Below are 14,859 nucleotides of genomic sequence, written 5' to 3'. Positions count from 1 at the left end.
ACATGCACCTCTTTATACCAACTAATGACACTGATCTACTGTGAGAACAACAAATTCCCTTCCTTCTGTTTATGAACTCTCTTAAGCACATGCACATTCTATTAAGATTAGTGCTAACTAAACCTTGAGTGGTGCATGCTTTGTACATTACAAAGGCGAGGATGATGAATACACACACTTGTGATGGAAATTCCACCTTGGTATGCAGGCAGAATGAAACTGCAGTCATGTCATTTTGGCTTGTTGGTTGCTCCTGCCAGGCTGGTGAAAGAGGATAGGGGGAAAATACCATCTGGGATGGAAGCTAACGGCAAATGTATCAAATCTTCATAAACCGGCTGAAGTGTTTATTACACAACACCAGCTACCAGCAAAACAGGCACCAGTACTGACATAAGACTTTCAGGCTGTATTGGTTCATTCTGGTTGTGATATGGATTGAGGATAGATATGTTTCTCCCGGACACTCTTAGTCAACAATGCCTAGCCAATGTTTTATAATCTTGTATTTTAAATGCACTAGAGAATCCCACCAGCCTCAAGCTTGCAGCAGTGCACTGTGTAACAATGGCAAGCTTATTCAAACACTACAACTGCTCCGTACCCTCTCTGCTTGCAAGACATCAATCAATCAATCTATCAGGTGTTTGTATAGCGCAGCTACTCATCCGTGAGGGTCTCAAGGCTGCTGGTCCGTCTGGCTGTTGAGGTTCAGTCAAAGAGCTAGGTCTTGAGGTCCTTCCTGAACTGTGTCAATGACGTGGATTGCCTGAGGTGGGGTTACAGGGTGTTACAGGTCTTGGCTGCAAGGTAGGAGAAGGAGGTTCTTCCAGCCGTGGTCTTGTGGATCCGTGGGATGGAGGCCAGGGCGAGTTGGGTGAAGTAGAGTTTTCCATTGCAATGGAATTGGACTTCATGTGAGTATTGGGGTTAGGCCTGATGTGACAGCATTTCATTTGTTGTTTTGAGAAAAAATCCACCTATGCGATAGTAAGGTTAACTTAGGGGCATATTACCAACAACTAGCAATAATTATAGCTATGTTCGCTTAGCGGCAATATTTTTATCGCCGAGCTGCGGCGATTTTTATCATTTAGGAACCTTGCTATTATCAAGGTTTATCTCCTAAGCGATAAAAATCGGCCGAAATGCATGAATATCGCTGAAAAGTCAGCGATATTCATGCATTACCGAGCTAATGCTCTTAGCCATGTTATCCACCTACCATTTTATAACATGGCTAAGAACTGCTCAGGGGCAGGTGTTAGCTTTTGGAGATATTCGCGCTTAGCGCGAATATCTCCAAAAGTTGGTAATAGGAGATAGCGATGTTAGCGTTAACATCTTGGCACACCCACTTTGCATGTCATTACTGATAAATTTCAGTGACATGCAAAGCAGGACCCAAGATGGTCGCTATCTCCTACTAGCTGTCGCTAACTGGTGTTAGAGACAGCTAGGTAATAGGGAGATAATTTTATCTCCGCTTTCTTGGCTTTTAAAGCTAAAAAAGCAGAGATAAACCCCCTTTTAGTTGTTGTTTCCTTCATAAAAGTATTTGAAGAGCTACCTTAATTTGATTGCTGAAAACGTGGTGCAAAGTTCTGTTACGGTGAATAGTTTCCTTTCGCAAATGGAAGAAAAGCTTAATGCTAAGAGTGCATTTCGAAACAAGTCCGTATATGCTTTATGGGATCTTGTCTCAGCAGTGCCTTCATATTTTTTTGTTCACTCCTTGGGTAATAAGTCTTCTGTTAACAGAGCAGCATCCTAGACATACTGGCCTAGGCTATGCCTCATTATAAAGACACAGGGTGACAAAGCTGAAAATCCTCTGGATGGTGTCTCAAGCCATAGCTGGTTGCAATAGTCTTTCTATAGTAGGGAGCAGAGTTGAGTTATGTTCTCCATATTCGGTCCTGGAATCAATTAGCCTTTCTATAGCATTATTTCAAACACTGATTCTGTGCACCATGATACAGATGTTTATTAAGCACCTGTGGGAGGTTTCGCAAGTGAGCCTTTGTTTTTAGCGTAAAAGCCGGCAGTTTGCATGGAGCTTTAGGGCCTGATTACGATTGCGGTTTTCCCGCATCCTCTGGGCCGGCGGAAGCCACCGCCGGCCCGGAGGATGCGGGAAAACCGCTGCGGACTGAAAAAGACCCCCCGCCAGATTAGGATGGCTGGGGGATCGTTTTTCAGTCCGCAGCTTTTCCGCCGCGGTCGCCTTCCGACCGCGACGGAAAAGCTTTAACATGGCTGGCGGTGTCTATCAGACACCGCCAGCCATATTAGGATGTCTGCGGAAAGATGCCTTTACACGGCGGCATTTCCGCCGTGTAAAGGCATACAGATTTGTGTTTGGGGGCCCGTTGCGGGCCCCCAGGGGTGAAGGGGGGTGGGGGTGCACATGGGGGATACCTATGGTACCCCCCTGCATTTACCTGCACAAAGCGGCAGGCACCGCGAGGTGCCTGCCGCTTTGTGCATGCAAATGCACAACTTACATTTTTATGATTGCGGCGGGTGCTGCTTCAAGCAGCACCCTCCGCAATGATAAAAATACAGGATGTGACCGCCAGGGTGGCGGTCACATCCTAATTTGCACCGAGGGACCGCCGCAACCCCTGCGGACGGTCCCTCCTACTCTATGGTGGCGGACGGACTCAGGTCCGTCCGCCATCATAATCGGCCCCTTAGTTTGGTGATTATCACATTCACTATGGTGGGTGAGGGCTTTTGAATTCTCATACTTCAATTCATGTCATTGTTGCACTACTGTAGCATGCAGATTGCATGTACACATAGGGTTTGTTCAAACAGGAAAGCACTTTGATTAGTAGTCTGATTGGCTCATGATTGTAGTTGCAGAATGAAGTAACCACTCTAATTTATTATGGAGGTCCGGGTGATCAGCACATATTTGAGCATGACGTAGGTAACTACAATGTAACTGCATATACATGTGGTTTTGAAGGTATTTATTATAATTTAGGTTGTTCCTTATACCCTTGTCCTGATGAGGCCCAAATGAAAGAGCTGGAACGCGTCAACAGTTGAAAAAGAAGGAATCCATAACATTGAAAAGATTGCTTCTAAAATGGATGTGCACACTTCTAAAAGGGTGTAGAGGTGCAATTGGTACCTCAAGTGTATAGAGGATCACCTCCCAGTGGATCGCACCTAATTAGAAAGCGAACACTTCATTGTAAAATCAGGAAGGATTTGTGTACTTTTTCTGTGATGACTTGTGCAGGTATTTGTATTTCCTGTGTATTGTTTTTGATGTTGTTCTAATGAAGAATAATTAAAAAGAAATGAATAATTTTCCCAACCAGGAATAAACAAAAGTATGTGGCTTTTTGAGATGCAGATAAATAAGATGGCACTTGAGAGCATAAAATAGGAGTTATTTGATGTACCCTATGACTATTTTGAATGTATTTATCCCTCCATTCCACTTGTTGTATAGTACAAATGGTATACTTTATTTGGGCATAACATCGGAACCCACTACATATAAAGGAAAACTCTACACAGATAATGTGAACAAGACAGCTGATGTATTTATTGCACATGATCTGTCCTCCCACGACTGCAGAATCATCCATCAGGGTATGTTAGAAATTTACATGGGGTATGCTGAAAATCAGATCAAAAGAAAGAGTAACCAAGAAATAGACAAATATTCAGTAACTAGCCTTACAAGCATCCGTTTTTTAGATTGAGCCTAGAGCCAGCGCGCATGCGAGACTTGCTGTGGCGGAGTAGCGAATAGAAGCCCCGCCCACTCTCCACCCATATTTGCCATTGGATTGTGTCATTGTCTGCCCTAAATGCTCGCTTCTGATTCGAAAATTGGCTTGTTAGTTCCTCCTTAGTACCACCTACTCTTCATTTGTCACCTGACATGGCAACTGGCCCCTTTACTTCGGTTGTTACACGGTACAGTGTTATGTAGGCTGTGAGCACTATTTTCTTTATTCAATTTCTCTTACTGCAGGCACAACGTGCTTTGGTGCCTTTTTTACCCCCCTCCCGTTGTCATGCCTTGTTTACCCCTCTGCCCTCTCTCTTGTTGTCTGTGCCTTCTCCCTCCCCTTTCCCCTCCCCTGCTGTCCGTGCCTCCTCGTCTTCCCTGTCGTGCCCGCCCTTCCGTTGTCCGTGCTGGCTTGTATTTGCAATGCAATAGGTCTCGCATTTACGCGAGTTTGAAATTTTGGCATTCTAATGACAAAGCCTTTTATTTATGCTTTGGTTTTTAAAACATAAATAAAACACGTTGTCATTTACAATGCCAATAGCTTAAACTTGCTTAAATAGAGTATGAAACAGGATAACTCTGTTCACAGGTCTAAGAGACCTCCCATCAGCCTCTTTGGTTTCCTCAACTACCCATTTCCAAACATATTTGGAAGTCTGTGAATGTAATTGTCTCATCAGTCTGTTAGAAGCCTACCCCTTTTCTTTTTGCCTTCTTTTTAAACCGCTGGTAAATATCTGGTAAACAGTCATTTACATTCTGCTTGAATGGATTACGCCTTGAATACTGTAGCCTTTTATTCTACTGTTCAATAAAAAAAGTCTAACCTCCCCTTTCTTTCTATGCTAAGCCTTTCCAATTATTTTCACAGCAGGACCAAACATATAACACCGGAAGTAGTATAATACAAGTGGATGTCACATTCTCTATTAGCCTCCCAAATTCTTGCAGACCCTCCTTCCTACCATAGAGGTTTTTTATGCAGTACACCATGGATCCACAACAACTGAAATACCTGCTGTCTTTAATGGGGGCTCCTACATTCCATAATTTACATATACGCATTACATGAGATGGGCAGAGGCATTCTCATATAGCAAACAAATTGAAAAACAAATCAGGTAAACACAACTATGAATAATATAAATCATGCATCTGTATTAGTTAAAACATAACATTTAATGTAAAAATTTGGAAACACTGACATACTGATAAAAACCTATGTGGCCAGACATGCCCTCACATAAACAAACCTATTGTTTATTATAACATTCTACCATAAATGTGAAGATGTAAATAAACCATTTAGCATGGTGAATAAACGTTTTGTTCAAGCAATTCTGCCTCAACTTCAGTATAAAATAAAACCATTTTCTTTGCTCTCTTCAGTTAAAAGTCACACCGAAGTGATGTTGTTTTCAGATTTAAACAGTGCTTAATTTGAGACAGTGGTTTCCGGTGTTCGGCACCAACACTTAATTGTCAACACCGGGACTAATGCAAACCAGCACATGGTGGTGCTGTTTTCCACTTTTGTGATGAACACAGCAACCGTTTTTTAAAATAATAATATATACATTAAAATGACTAATATCTGCCACCCAAAGCTAGAAAAATAGCTTGGGTGGCAATTATTACTCATTTTTAATGTATAAAATGTCTGAATTGTCAGTAGTAGCACAATGGGAGATTCAAGCTGGTGTGGCTCCTCACACGTGCCCTGGTACTTATTTATTTACAAATTAAGTATTGGATTTAAAGCAAGCAAACATGTAGTTTAAAATCTTCAACTCCTTCGTCTCCTTAACTTCTGCAGTAAGTTAAAGGTGTCTATTGGAACAGTGGATGTTCTCTATATATAAGGTTAGTTTAAATCATTAGGTATACCGTTTCAAAGTGCAATAGGATAGACACCTTGGATTTTCAATGTTTAAAAAAATGAGGATGAGTGTCTTTTATTTGAGAGAATACATGTTTTCCAGACTAATACAATTACAGCTAGCTTTCAGGCAAAAGAAATAGAAAAATGAAACAAAGTTTACTTTATTACTGTTTGTCACAATTCAGAGTGACTTCAGTTTAACATTTACTTTAGCAGTTTTGCAGTTCGATTAGCATAGCTGCTCACAAAAACGTCTTCCACCTATTTAAGTAATGCTCTGGGACAGTAGATTATGGGCAGAAACGTTATCAATTTTCTTCTAAAAGTAATTAGCATGGGGATGGGTATGCATTGTGTGGAAGCAAAGAACTGTAGAATAATATTGGTGTAGGTTAAAAGTGCAGATGCTATTTGCGCTGTCAAGCAAGACCTACAAATCCATGTAGGTTAAAGTCTGCCCTCCTTTTATATGTTCTGCTGCCAGAGAATAACACCATAAATTGTCTAGTTATGGAAGACATGTCAAAAGCATTGCAATGTCAAACGTGTGCCCCCCAAAGTTCAAGCTCAAGTAGCTGGATAAATAAAACTATCACAGCTGTGTGGAGGGCAAGTACTTTTTTGTGGAAGCACACACCTTCTGCCCGCCCAATTAAATCATGTACTCCCAACATGTGGGCGGAGCCAAAGACCCTCTTTAGTGTTGCTAACATAATTGTCTGGTGACAGCTGCGCTGTCAAGCCACATCATAAAAAGGGTGGTCGCACCTAAAAGAAATATGCAAGGCATTAAAGTACTCTCTTACAGCTGTGTAAAGGCATAACATTACTCTCCTCCAGTTCTTCACAATTTCTTGCGGTAAGACACAATCCATGCACTACTACGTGCCCAAAGATGCATAAATAATACTGCATTCTCGTTTGATGCTCTGCTAGATGAGGAGAGTTGAGTGCTATTCACTTTGTCTAACCTTTGTTGCAACAGTTCTCTTGGACACTCTAGACATGTCTCAAAAGGCACAAGCAGGAACGCTCAATTAATCTTGATTTTAAAAAAGTATACCCAGCTCAAAGCACAATATGGAATTGAAGATAGTTTGGGAGCTACACAATTAAAAGGAGAGACTGTTTACCTCGTGCTTTAGTCTCTCGATTTCAGTGAAAAAATGCTGATGGGAGTTGTTACATTTCCAATGGGATTATATATAATAGCATCTTTGTTAAAGGCCATAGATTGCCTCTTTCTGATTGGTGGGATTCTTTGAAGGAATGTTCTGCTTGGCGTTCTGCACTGGTGTATGTATGCTACTATGCTTGGGGGGAGAGACTGCAAAATAATCTAAGGTACTTGCATATGATTTATTGCGTGCATGCAGAGAAGCCCAATGGTGTGGCGTTCGCATCCCCAGCATGTTGATGATGATATGCTGCAATGGAACTTGTTGATTCTGGATTGTATGGCAGGCATGTCAATTGACCATTAAACTGATAGTCACACATTACAGATCTAAAAATTACAATTTATGGTGCATTAACACAGACTATGCCAATCCACTGACATGGATAGTTTGGCATATGCCTAACTTGGACCAACAGTGTTACATATGAAGTCTGTGGCAGCATGCTTTAAAAGTTGTTATGTCAGACATGAGACAGTACTAGTTAACAGTTTCTTACTCACCCTCCCCGGCACACCTGAAAAAAAGAATTTAGGTCCCATATTTACTATACATCAAAATAGTACTTGTGAGCTTGCTTATTTATTTATTGTCCTCTTATTTTTGAGGCTCTTTGCAACAATCAACTACATTGAGGCCTGATTTTCGAAGGGTCTCTGCTGTCATGGCGGAGACCCCACAGAACTGTCAGGGTTGTCAGTCATGGCCGGACGTCCACAATAGGTAATTGCAGTACAGAGGTCCTACCATAACTGTAGAGTGTGGAGGCACAGAGTGTTCTTCTGGAGCAAGAAGGTGAATGAATGGCAGGATGGAACACAGCATCTGGTCTATCTGAACATATTAATTTTGGGAACAGGCGGATAATTGAAACTCTAGATTAGCTATATTTTGACGAGTCTCTGCTTAATTTGTAAAAAAAGAATTCAGGGTGGGGATGAATTCTGCTCTGCCGGCAGAGTTTGTGGAGTTTTGCCAACTTTCCATTACACTTCTAATGCAGAATTCTGGCAAACCTCTGCCAACCGCCGCATGGCAGACTTTTATCTTGCACGCGGCTTACCAATGTTAAGTTGACGAGCAAGAATTGGTGTCCCCTACAATGATTTTCATGCGCTAGGATGGCACCCAGTGAGATCTTCTCAATGCTGGCAGTTGCAACAGTTCGCGATGAGAAAGCTACGGCTCGAGTAGAAAATCTACTCGAGCGGCAGCAGAGATGCAGCACTCTCTGGCACGCCACATGGTGCCTTTTGCTCTGATTTTGCTCTGCAGAATCAGCACAATATGCTGATTACGCCTGCTCCCAATCCGCAGAGTGAAACTCAATGAGTTCCACCCACCCCTAGAAGAGACCTCTTCCTAGCGATGCATCCATCGCATTCCCACTCTGCGAACGGACTTACTCCTGCCATTGACCCAAGTAAATCTAAGACTGTTTCAAGGGTGAAAATGGAGATAGGCAATGCTTGTGAACATCTGCAAACTCACAAGTATGTTGGTGTGCACAAACTTCTCTAGGCCTCTTCAGCATAGAAATCCTGTTGCTAACCCTTGGGGGCAGATGTACTCTCACATATTGAAACAATATTATGTTTAGGATGTTTGTACTCACCTGGGGTTGCTTCCGAGGTCTTCCTCTTCCCCTCTTCTGGGGTTCAGGTGGTGGAGAGACTCTCTCATTGTTGCTGCTCATGCCTGTCTCTCCTTGATGGCAGGTGATGGTCCAGAAAATTGATTTAGTGAGCTGTTTGTTTCCAGAGTCCCCGCGACAGATGTACAGTCGTCTCCACTTTCCCAAAACACAACAATCCTCCAACCTACGCGATTCAGGCAGATGCTGTGTGAGGCTAACCCAATAAAAAGAAATAACTGTTATTCTTGTGTGTGAATTGGCCCTATCCGAACTCTACTGCACATCATTGACAGATGTTATCTCTATTTAAGATGCATCTCTTGGTTGCACTATGTGACTCGTCCCCTTATTACATGGTGCCCGGATGAATGGCTGTTAATTCTTCACCCACAACGTTGTGATTCCATTACATTTGTGTGTGTGTGCATGCGTGCAAGTTTGTGTGTGTATGATTAACAGAGTTTACAGGATGAACACTGAGAACCCCCTTGGTAATGAAGAATATTCTGGAAAGTCTGAAATGTTGGGTCCAATTCCCCTGAATGGTCCTCATACTCCACTGTCGTTTCCCCCAGTTTTTGGTGACTTTATGCAGATGAAATCTTAGGAGGAAAAATGAAAGGTCTGCTTTAACTTCATGACCTTTATAATTCCTTATGGTGCCAGTAATAGGGCTACCAGTCCCAATGGAATAACAGGCCTGTCGCAATGTGAGCCGTAGAGATCAAGCGCCTGATTTAGAGGTTGGCAAACAGGTTACTCTGTTGCAAATTGAGTGTAGTACCCTGTCCACCAAACCCTCAGTGCAGGCAGACCATAACATTTCCATCGACGGAACCCTCATTGGCCTCATTGATGGAAAGTATTACACTGCCTACCCTATATATGGTGGACAATGTAATGTCTATTTGTTCCCATTACCCCCAGGAAAATCCTAGCGGTGAGAAGCAAAAAAATAGTAATAAAGACCTACACACCCTGTGGTAAAAATTCCCGCTTTGGAAGTTTATTTCTAAAAAACTATCAAATTAAAAGATTTGGGGAGTGGCTATCAAAATCAATGGCCTAGGTCCACCAAAAGTTTTATACATTGAAAGGAACCATGGAAAGAGGAAATGGAATGGTGCACCCATGAAAAGACAGAACCACAAATTTTCAATTCCGTTCATCATAGAAATTCTTGTTTTATTCAAATCCAACTGTAAAATTGTGAAATCCAAAAACTAAAAATCCAACCAACGCGTTTCGTTCAAGTTCCATTGAACTTTATCAGGGCTTATCCTTATGACTTATTCCACATCAATCTATAATATCCATATATAGGAGATTGTATGTCATATTTGATCATTCAATCTGATATAGCTTTCCGCATCCAGTATAACAACCTCTTGTGTAAGTTTCCAATCGGTGTAGGGGTATCAGTTTCCCCTATCCAAATACCAGAAACCGTATTGTAATAACAGCATCCAATCACACATATATACACAGACACACAGATATTCAATTGTGAGAATACACATGCATTCACATATTTATTACTACACTGCAATGGTCAAGTTCTAGTTTATTACCAAAGGACAGCAAAAATTAAAAGTTAAAAACTTTTTTTACTGCTGCCCAGATTTCATGTAACAATTACTTTATATTCGGAAACAGAATTTGCAAAAAGTCAGATATCGCTTTAGTGTGATTTTACCTGGTTCACATATAACCCCTTGCATTTCGTTTTTAGTTAAAACCATTTGTTAAAACAAAACACAAGAAAAAATCCCATGGCAGAAACCATATACGCCGATGTGCAGAGTGTAATATGCTTTTTATTAGCATTGTTGCGAGCGTGGAGGAGCATCGTGTCTCACTCAAGGCACAGCCTCCTGTGAGCCATGGCCCCTCCCCACACACAACAGCCATAATAAATAGCATATTACCAGTGCTTAATTTGAGCCGGTGGTTGCAGGAGGAGTCCACCAACACTAATTTGTGGAGATCACTCCTTATTTCTCCACCTCAGCTATGGACCTGAGCAAGAGAGGGAAGAGCACACAAGCCAGAAAGCAAGAGGAAGAGAAAGAGGGAAAACCCGCACACAGGGAGAAATCAGGAAGCTGCAAGAGTGAGATAAAGGGGCAGGGAGTGTCTGATAGTGGATTAAAGAGGCATCAGCGTACCTGCCAACTCACGCGGTGCCACCGCGCGACACACAATATCGACTTCAATCACATGGTCACCCGGTGAGGAGGCGATATCACACGGGGGCCGGGAAAATAAGCTGAAAACCACTGTAAATGGTGGTTTACCAGCTAGTTTTCCGCGGCTTGGAACTGTCTATGTCCATTATGGGGTGTAAAAACACCCCGGGACATCAGCACCAGCCTCAGCGACCTTATTTTGGGGGGAGGAAGGAGGGGACTTGGGGGGGGGGGGTCAAAAGTGCCTCTTAGGCACTTGTCTGCACAAAGTCCTGCCTTCTTCAAGGCCGGACCCCTCCTCACACGGTGAGATTGTTCTTCAAGTTGGCAGGTATGCATGAGATGGATTCAGCACCACACAACCTTGGCATTCGGTTTAATAGCACTGCGGGAGCAGGGCTTTGGGCACCTGCACTCACTCTTACAAATTAAGTACTGCGTCCTTTACTTACTGATAATGGCTTTACTCCTAGTCCACCTCCGCCATCCTTCTTAACCTGTGATCTGGAAGGAAGGTGAGGGAGGGACAGGAGGTAATGCATATTACATACATTTAGCGCTGGCACACGCACACACACACACACACCATTTATGTATTAACATCTCACTGTGTGATTCTGCTAAAACATGGTGGGTTTGTCCAGATTTGAAAATGTGTTAGGTTAATTTGTTGAATACCACATGTTTTGTATTTCTCAGAAATGATTCATAAGTATTTGACAATGAACGTCGCAATGGAGAAATTGAAAAACTGCCACTAATACTGCGTTTCACAGAAAAGCGTTAGGACAAAAACCTAAAGGGACCCACATGAGAATGAAAAAAATGCAGCAGAAAGGACATGAATGTACGTATGAGGTAAGTCGATAAATGAAAAGAAGCCTTGTAAAACTGAGAGCAGAGTGTGACAGGGAATAGCTAGAAGACTTTATAACGCTAATAACTCTTTAATCGCAGTATTTCTTGGCATGGGAGGAAAGTAAAAATATGCATAGATATTTCGGCAAGGAGAAACACACAAAGGGAGAAACAGAGAAGGGAGAAAATGAGAGAGAGAAGGGATCCGACGTTAGACAGAGAGGTGCAAGGTATGGGGAAAACAACGAAAAAGTAGAGCTATTTTGGAGAAGAGATGCGAGGCAGAGAAGAAAGAGATAAAGAGGTATTAATCAGAAGGGGCGATCATAGGATTGAGAGAGCACAATAGTGAAAATGAGATGCAAAAAGTACAGAGCACTAAAAGGGAGTGCACACTTCAAAGAGCTAAGAGACTGTGATAGCAATTGACTACACGAAGTCACTCAAAGTAGGAAAGTGAATAAAAAGAAGGAAACCAATGGTTAATTTGAAAAAGTGTAAGTGTCGGGGCCAAGCTTTTTCTTATGTTTGCGGCTGCGCTCCCAAATTCCGGGGTTGTGAATACCATGCCAATGAGCCTGGTTCTCCTTCCAGGTCAAGCCTCTTTCAAGCCTAGTTCGAATCCAGGTCAAGCTTCTTTCATCCACCACCTTACTCACCCTGCCCCTTCGTCACACTCTTACAGGTTCTTTTTCATCCTTGGGTTCTCACTTTGCCACCGTTTTCTTGTTTTTCTTTTTTCTCTTCCTCCTTCTTTCTCCCTGTCCTACCTTTCTCCTTCTTATTCTGGGTCAAGGCTGTTGATGAAAAATAAATCCTGGTGCCCCAAAAAGAATAGCGATGCGCCACCCGAAACCACCGGCTCAAATTAAGCAATGGAAAGAGGCAAAAGGAAAGGAAGGTGGAGGGCAGGGGAGAGAAAGGACAGAAACTGACGTACGGGGAAAAGAGGGTGACAGGAACGGAAAGATGGACAGGCAAAGGTAGGAGGGAGGAGAGAGGGAAAAGAAAAGCAAGACAAAGGTAAGGGGGGGGGGAGATTCGACAAGAGCAGAACAGGTGGATGTGAGTTTAGAAGAATGTGACACCAACCCTGCTCCATAGGAGGGTGAAGAGACTGAGGGAGGGTTAGAAGAGCACTGAGGTGTGAGGAGCGGGGGAAGGGGCAGTGACACTTCTCACCTTGGACAGGAGACGCGCTGGCACTCCGGCTGAGCGCACACTCACGAGGAGCGGGTTTTTAAAGAGCCCCAGTGATAATGAAAGTGCTTTCTCTGAGTAAGATGGGGGGGAGGCAGGAAAGGAAGGAGGGGTGCGGGAAACAGCGAGAGGGTGGAGGGCAGGGCTGTAGAGAAAGTGAGAGAAGACATGAAGCAGGGGAGATGCAAGGATGGGCTGAGTAGGAGTGTGCTGTGAAGGGAAATTAAAAGACTGGGGAAGGAGGAAAAGAGAGGAAAGATCAGATATCTGAAGGAGAGAGGTTGCTGAGTGGGCTGAGCACCTGCTGCGAAGATCTAGCCGTAACCCACAGATCCCTCGCACGAGTCACAGTGGCGTCCACCTCTTTAATCATTCCAAGAACGATTTCTAATATAATTTGAGAGTCAAATTGGAGTTATGTTATTGGCGTGGGTTGTGTAAATGTCCCACAAAAATATTAGCAAGGGTGAGCGAGGATGCAACAAAGAGCATGCGATGATAAAGAAGTGGAGAACATGAGACATGAGGGAAAGATTAGGTAGGGCAGATTAAAACAAGGGAGCAAAGCAACAAACAGCTAGGAATGTGTGGAACGAGAAGATGAAGAGAGGCACAGAATGAGGAGATGCCAGAGGGAAAGGTAAATGTAAATGTAAATGTATTGGCATTTATATAGCGCACTACTTTCCCGTAGGGTCCCAAGGCGCTTCGACCGCTGCGAAACCCTTCCTGGCTTCCCTGAGAGATGGTCCCTTAATGGGTATCTCCAGGGTGAGACCAGGCATCCCCGGCGGTCTGGTGGGGCCGTTAGTGAAGATGAGGCAAGCTAATGCCCAAAGTTGCCGGGAGTAGATGATGAGGGAAAGCAGAAATTGGGAATGGGATGAGGGGTCAAACACGAGAATTTGGCACTGCGGGCTGCTAGAGGTGGCTGCACTCGCAGGGCCTGATTAACCAACTGTATCTTTGTAGTAACTTACACCTTTGAATAAGGTGACTACTTTTCAGTATTCACAAACTGTCCTTGTGTGTGGGTACTTACACTTTGTAGTTAGTCTCTACCTCCATTGATTTCTATGGGATGCTGTTGCAATACCAGTGGTTGGCCATGTGAAGAGCTGAATTTACTACCATAGTGTAAGTTACTACAAAATTGTAAGTTACTACAAAAGTGCAGTTTGTGAATAGCAAAAAGTAGTAAACGAATTCACAAGTGTAAACGTACTCAAAAGTGTAAGTTACCTCTGTGAATCAAGCACACAGTGTAATGTGCACAGTTGCTTGCTGTCCAACGCGTTAGTGTTATGCTATGTGTTGTTGCCACTTACTTGTAGTTGTTTGGAATTAAATTCAGTAAATACGTCTGAAACCACGCCCTGAACTCTTGTGCTTACCAGTCCTTCTTTCCCTCGAAGGGACTATGCTCGCATATTTACAAACATATCATAGCTTGGATTAAGTACGGCATGCACGATGCAACAGCATGCAGATATAGATGTTATGTGTGGGTCTTTCTGGCTCCACCATTCCACTCCAAGCTCCAGCAACGCGTTACTAGAGTAAAGGAGGAACAAACAGTACACGTTCATAGGAGAAAAGAAAACACTGAAACGTCAGAGCAGGTGAAGTGAAGTAAACAAGCACCGCAGCTGGTGAGGTCTGTGCCACCGGAAATGGCCTGCCCTCTGTCTGAAAGTCACGCGCTGTCATTTTACCGCTGACGGCACCAAGTGCGCACTGTTTATTTACATCAACATATTTGACTTCCACCTGTGGCGTAGCAATGTTGCCATGGACCCTAATGCAAGCAAATAAGTCCCCACCGCCCCCCATCTCTGAAACAGGACACATGATTTGATGTACAAAATTATTTTGTGTTCGTGAGCCCGGAGATTCACAAAACTGCAGGGCTTGTCATCATATCGTAGTGCTTTGAAATGTACAGAAACATTAGGTCGCAAAAGAGATTATGACTCGAAAAAGCGGTTCAGCAAGTGAAAACAAATTGCTATAAGGGATCTCCTCTGCTAATTGTATAAGTGTAAGGCAGCACACACATATATATATATCATGTAATCAAGGTCCTTCGCGGGCTGAAACGCGTCATGGTCGAATTGGTGTTTGGGCTCGAATAAATAATTTATGCACCAGCT

General features: G+C 43.1%; 1 long non-coding RNA gene across 2 annotated transcripts in view; it reads right to left on the bottom strand.

Annotated features, from left to right (window-relative positions):
• LOC147692616 (uncharacterized) overlaps positions 1 to 12,818 on the bottom strand; it is a 129,895-nt gene extending 117,077 nt beyond the window's left edge. The window contains exons 1-2 of one of the 2 annotated variants that reach the window (XR_015299838.1): positions 12,689 to 12,818; positions 8,439 to 8,663 (exon numbers count right to left, since the gene is read on the bottom strand). This is a non-coding gene — a long non-coding RNA (uncharacterized LOC147692616). Of the gene's footprint in view, positions 1 to 8,438; positions 8,674 to 12,688 lie in introns of both variants that reach the window. The other variant, XR_015299839.1, reaches the window with a different exon arrangement.
• Between the last annotated feature and the right edge of the window lie 2,041 nt (positions 12,819 to 14,859).

The sequence above is a fragment of the Lissotriton vulgaris genome, chromosome 9 (genome assembly GCF_964263255.1).
Source record: "Lissotriton vulgaris chromosome 9, aLisVul1.2, whole genome shotgun sequence".
NCBI lineage: Eukaryota > Metazoa > Chordata > Amphibia > Caudata > Salamandridae > Lissotriton > Lissotriton vulgaris.
The sequence above is the reverse complement of the archived record's forward strand: the minus strand, read 5'-3'. Positions and strand labels throughout refer to the sequence as shown.